Raw genomic sequence first — 6450 nt, 5'->3', positions numbered from 1 at the left:
CCAGCCCCCTCCCTTAGCTGTGGCGGCGGCGGCCCCGGTAGCGCGGCGCCCCCCAGAGGAGGGAAAGTTGGGACCTGGTGACGGACGCCCCCGGGCGCGGCTGGGAAGCTGCTGGGGAAAGTGAAGCCTGGAGGAGCTGGACTCGGTGAGGCTGGGGCAGGAAGAGCTTCTCTCGCTCCTGCGAAGTTTACACCATCATCCCGCTCCCAAACCCGGGAGGATCCGGCTTAGCCTCGCCAGCAGCGTCAGGACCTGGTGGCTTTCTGTCTGCTCGCTTCACGCTGTAGCTGGTGAGCCCCTTTCATGAAGGCTTGCTGAGAGAGGGTTCAGTGGTTCGGTTGGTCAGTTTGTTTCTTCTTTGCCCTTCGGCTCATTGGTTCATGCAACTTTTCTCCTTAAAAGAGGACTTGCTGTCTGAACCGCGTCCATCCCGCTTCCCTTTCCCTATCCTGTGCACCATCGGTCCGAGTGCTTGATTTTGTTTTTTCCCTTCTTTGCCTCCTTTGACTAAAGACTGCTGACAGCAACAGGAGAGAGAGGCTCCCTTCCTTTAAATGTTACTTCTGCAATCCTTGTTTTGGGAGAACCAAGTTTAGGAAACAGAGCTGTGGAATGAAGTTATTGGAAGACTGGCGTTGAAAGGATAGTGATGAGTTAGAGGAAAACTATGATTTCATGTTTATTGGCCTTACTATAGAAAACTGCATAGATTTTTCTTCTGCCTTTATTGAATGTGGCAAGATTATATGTTGAATTAAATACTCGGAGGCTTACATAAAAGTCTATTTTTAGGTCGTTGGGTGATGTACGTGAACAGCTTTTCACCTGAATTGGTATTGCTTTGAGGATTCTGTTTTGGGGCCTACCTACAGATTTTTGTTCAGCCACAGCATTCTTCTCCCCCCCACCCCAATAAATGTCAATTATCCACAAGGGTAAAACTTTCCAAGAGCAATCTTGGATACTCATTTCATGATGGCTTCTACTTTAATCTCAGAGCATTTCTAGATTGCTCACTTCACTGACTACCCTAATTACTTGCCAAAGTGCTTGGCAATTCTTCTCTTTGGTGGCTCATTTAGTAAACTATAACGGCAGGTATGGTACATTTTCTTTTGGCTTCAAAGATGGAAGTTAATAGCTTCAGCACAGAGATTAACAGTTAATAATGGAAAGAGAACTCATACCATTGCTAGTTAGTTTTGGCTATGACCAATTCACAAACTATGTGAAAAAACAAACATCCCCTTCCCATAGATGTCAAAGGGGAAGAGGAGAAAATATTTTATCATGTCTTTGTTTTGGAGATTAACATGACTATAAAATGGTGGGGGAGAAATGTCAGATTATTTTCTTTAAAGCTTTTTGATGCATGGTCTTCCTCCTCCCAACTCCCCATTTAGGGGCTAACATTTATGTTTGGCTGGTTTCCAGGGTTGGAAGAGAAGTGTTTTGGTGAAAGGAAAAGATAAGATTGCTTTGAACTATTATGATACTATTACTATTTATTTTGCCCAGTGATAGTGCAGAGAAATTTCCAGGATTATGTTTGTACCCCATTAACATTCTGTCAGAATTCATTTTTTAAGAGCCTAGCCTGAGGCCCATAAAGAAATAATACCACTTCATAACTGTTTCCTAACAATCACATTAAAAAGTGTGTTCCTGAAATGCATTATATGTGTAGTCATATAAACATTTATCTTTGTACATTTATGGTAATGTAAATATTTAAGTCTAAGAGCTTAAAAACTTTTATTTGCTTATTTGCATACATGCTTTTCAACATCTAGCAGTGCCAACCATATTTGCCAAATAAGCATCAGCCATAAATTCATGCTTTGGCACATTTCATATAATATAACTCTTCTAAATTGCTCCTTGGTGAAGCATCATGAGATTAGCATTTGCTTCATGAGAGAGATTTGTTGTTTTTAACTGTAATGATGTGCTGTTTAAATGGAACAGGTGTTGGGCTCTAGCTGTTTGTGTTGAAACCTGCCAAATCATAGTCTTTTGTTGGATGGGTTGCTAAACAATTTAGGAATCAAACTGTAGCCCCTGGCATGCTGACTGTGGGTTCAAGGCTCTATATCACTGTTGCAAATTCCTAGTTTCACTGTAAGAGGCAGGTGTGTGTGATGAGCTTTGTCATTTGCTGATTTCTTTAGTAGGATTCCTACTTCTTACACCCCATGCCCCAGTCCTTTTATTACTAGATCTCCTGGTAAGTTTTAGACTCCTTCCCTGCTGGTTGGTTTTCCTTGGAGAACTAGAAATTCTGTTAACTCCCAGGTTAGGAATATGTAGTTCTCATTTTCTGACAAATGTTTGAGTGCCTTTTAAGTTCAAGGCATGGTGGTAGAACCCGAATATCCGTACAGTGTTATTTATTTATTTATTTCATCTGCAAGGAGTTTAGAGTTTGGGAGGAGAAGATAGCTGATAACCAATAATTACATTTTGGTATGTTTTATATAGGTTCTCACGAATAGAAGCATGGAGGAGAGTAGCTGACAGACTTGGATTCTTGGTGGCCAGAGGATGTCCTGAAATTTAGAGGGTTATCTGAGCCGATCTTGAATAATGTATAAATTAATTAGGTTCAGAAAGAGGGAAAATACATTGTACACCAGTGTTGTCATTTTTGAAATACAGGCCACAAATATGTCACATATATAATCTTCAAATTTCTAGTAACCATATTTTATTATTATTATTATTTTAGTTTTAGATGGACATAATACCTTTATTTTATTTGTTTTTATTTTTATGTGGTGCTGGGGATCGAACCCAGTGCCTCATGCATGCTAGGCAAGTGCTGTACCACTGAGCCACAACCCCGCCCCTAGTAACCAGATTTTAAAAGGTTAAAATGAATTTTTACAATATAATTTAACTTGATATATCAAAACATTGTAATTTCAACATATAATCAAAATGGAACAGTGATAAAGACATATTTGGCATTCCCTTTTTCATACTACATCTTCAGAATCTGGTTTGTGTTTTATGCTTACAACACATTTCAGTTTGTATTAGCTATATTCATGTATGCATGTGAAAAGTACACCTTTAGAATGGGGCAAATGAAGTAATATGCCAATCACTGTTTGGGAATAAGGTTTGAGTATTTTAACTTCACCTTGAAGGCTCTGAGGATTTAGTTAAAAAAAAAAAGAAAGAAAAAGAAAAGGAAGAAGAAAAAGAAAAGACATGCTGTGAAACAATGAGATTTGTGTTTTACACTTGTCATTTTGGCATAGAAGTGAAAGCTAGATTAGAGAGGGGCAAAACTAGGAGACCAGTTAGAAAGCTGAGAGATGATGAGGGATGTGTGTCGGGGGTGGGGGGGATAGATGAGAGATTCAGGAAGTATTATCAATGAGATAGGATGATTAATCAGATTATAGAATTGAGAAAGAGAAGATTTCAGATGATTCCCACAATTACGTTGTGAACTGCTAGGTAGATGGGACCAGCAACTGAAAAGAAGCCAACCATCTATGCCAGACAGACCAAAGATGAAAAAAGGAAACAGGGATTTGTCAGAAGCTGAGGGAGGAGAATATTTCAAGGACTAAGACTGGTCAACACTCTATCCTCCTCTGAAAAGGACAAGTAAGATAAAGACTGAATAAAGCCTCTGAGACTTGGAGATTAAGATGTCTTAATGTAACTTCAGCTGGAGCAGTTAGCTACATTGTAATGGCATTGAGGAGGTTGAAGAGTGAATGACAGCTGAAAGTGTAGCTAATTGAGAGGGATACAGTGTTTTCAACAAAGGACTCCAAAGGGAAGTGTAAGAAGAGAGGGAGATGCGGGGGCTTTAGGGAAGTTTGATTTATTCATTTTGTTTCTTTTAAAATTTAAAGTAAGAGCATCTTGGGCATGCATGCACATGGCTGCAAGGAACCAAAGGAGAGGAGAAATTGAAGGAAGGAGGGAGGAAGAGAGCAAGAGAGGGACAGTGCACACCTGGGAGAAAATGAATGAGAATGATGAATGTATATATATGTGTGTGTGAGTGAGTGATGAGGGGTGGATAGTGATTGATGGCAGTGATTTGGAAGCAGTAGGAGGGGATGAGATCTAGGGCATGGGTAGAGAAATTGACCTTGAGTGGGAGGTAATCTTACTTTTCAGGAAGCAGTGAGTTTGGGGTGGGGAGTAGAGAGGCAGATAGACACATGACTAGAAAACTGAAGAAGCTTTGAAGAACTATACCTGAAGAAGCTATTTAATACTAACAAGAATTCTATATTGTTACTGTCCTTGTTTGCGAATTGAATCTCTGGGTTTCAAACCTTGATGGTCAATTCCAGACCCCAGGCTGGTATACAGTGCTTTGCAGATGTCTGTTTGGTAGAGATACCTGAGGGAGAATTAATAATATTTAGGATTCTGACTCTAATGAAAGAACTGGAATCCAATTGGGTCATGAGCAGAATAGCTAGAAAGGGTGATCTGATTGGAAGAAAATGAAGGATATGAAAGACTGGAGGCCAGTGTGAAACTGAAGAGCTAGTGAGGAGGAATAATAATAATAGCTCCTAGTTATGGAGTACCTGTTATATATTATACCCTTGAATACCTTATTTCTAATCCTAATGCTAACTGTTATCCTTATATTCTCCCCTTTGTCATTCCCTTTTAGATGGAGAAACTGTGGATTAGAGAGGTTAAATAACATCATATACACATACACATACACACACACACACACACACACACACACACACAATCAAGTGATGAAACCAGGGATCCAAAGCCTATCTTTTTTCTCCAAATCATAGCCTTCTCAAGTAAGATAAAATAGAAATATGGTAATGATGACAAGTAGTAGAAAGATACTGACATATAATTTATAATTTCTGATATAATTTATAATTTTTAACAAATGTTTAAATATAATTTATGATTTTTAGCAAATGTTTGTTGAATATCAAGTATGTGCCAGGTGTTGTTCTACTTTCAGAGGTTACAATAGTGAACCAAAGAGACAAACATATGTTACTCTTATAGGATATGAGAAGGTGATAGTGCTGTAGAGAAAAATGAAGCAAGCAAAGGGGGACAGGAATGCCAAGGAGTATGTGTATTTATAAGGATGATGTCTGGGAAGGACTTGAAGAGCACAAAAACTTGAAGGAGATAAGGGATCACACTACCTAGAAGCAACCTTTTGCATAGGCCCTGAAGCAGAAGCATGCTCGCTGCATCCCCAGTTTTAGGAGGTCAGTGTGCCAGGACTGGTATGAATAGGAGAAGAGTAGAACAAGATAAGGTCTGAAAAATAACGGGATCCAGATTGCATAGTGCCTGTTGGCCATTGCAAGGACTCGAGTTTTTACTTTGTGAGATGGGAACCATTACAGGGTTTTGAGCAGAGGAATGAGATGATTAGATTTATGCTTTAAAAAACTTTGTTTTTGAGCTGGGCACAGTGGTATATATGCCTGCAATTCTGGTTACTTGGGAGGCTGAGGCGTAAGGATTACAAGTTTGAGACTAGTCTGTGTTGCTTAGTGAGAACCCTGTTTCAAAAAAAAAAAAAAAAAAAGCAGTGGTATGGCAGCGCCTAAGTGGAAGAGCACTTGCCTGGCACAGGAGATCCTAGGTTCAATCCATAATACCTATATCAGTGTTTCTCAGCCTCAGCACTATTGAAATTTTCGATCAGATAATCCTTTGTTTTGGGGCTTGTCCATGTATTATAGGAGTTAAGCAGCATTCCTGGATTCTTTTCACTAGATGCCAGTGTCATCTCCCCAGTTGTGACAGTTAGAACTATATCCAGACATTGGGGAGGCAAAATTGCTCTCAGGAACTACTGCCATATACCTTTCACCCTCCCCCTTCTCCATTTTTTTTTTTTTTTTGTAATAGAGATTGAATCCGTTTCCTTTAATGTTGACATTTGTAATCACAGCAAATTTATTATGCTAAGAACAATTCTTCAAGCAAATTTCAGACTTTTAATTGTATTTCACTAGTTTTTTTACTTCATGTCCCTTTCCCATTCCATTACCTAAACCAGGATATCTTTTCTCTTTCAGTGTGATGCCACCACTGTTGCCCTCCTCCTACTTCTCCTCCTCTTCCTCTTCCCCCTCTTTCTTCATTCTTTCTTATCCTCCTTCTCTTTCTCTTCTTCCTTTTTCCTCCTCTTCCTCCCCTTCCTTCTCTTCCTCTCTCCCTCCTTCTCCCCCTCCTCCATTTTTTTTTTTTTAATAGAGATCAAATCCAGAGGCATTCTATGATGATCCACATTACTGGCCTTTTCTTTCTTTCTTTTTTTTTTTTCAATTTTGAAAGAGGATCTTGCTAAATTGTCATGTCTGTCCTGGAATTTGCAATCCTCCTGCTTCGGCCTCCCAAAGTCTCTGGGATTCAAGGCATGTGCCATTATGTTTGGCGGGTCTGTTTTTTTTTTTTTTTTTTTTTTTT

General features: G+C 39.5%; 1 protein-coding gene across 3 annotated transcripts in view; it reads left to right on the top strand.

The window, feature by feature from the left end:
• Positions 1 to 21: 21 nt before the first annotated feature.
• Positions 22 to 6450, top strand: part of Peak1 (pseudopodium enriched atypical kinase 1) — a 262298-nt gene continuing 255869 nt past the window's right edge. For all 3 annotated transcript variants that reach the window (XM_048793226.1, XM_048793222.1, XM_048793220.1), the window contains exon 1: positions 22 to 290. The gene's annotated coding sequence lies outside the window, so the exon portion shown is untranslated. The remainder of the gene's footprint in view (positions 291 to 6450) is intronic.

This window comes from Marmota marmota, unplaced genomic scaffold, assembly GCF_001458135.2.
Source record: "Marmota marmota marmota unplaced genomic scaffold, marMar, whole genome shotgun sequence".
Taxonomy (NCBI): domain Eukaryota; kingdom Metazoa; phylum Chordata; class Mammalia; order Rodentia; family Sciuridae; genus Marmota; species Marmota marmota.
Note: the sequence above shows the minus strand (reverse complement) of the source record. Positions and strands in the feature narration are given on the sequence as shown.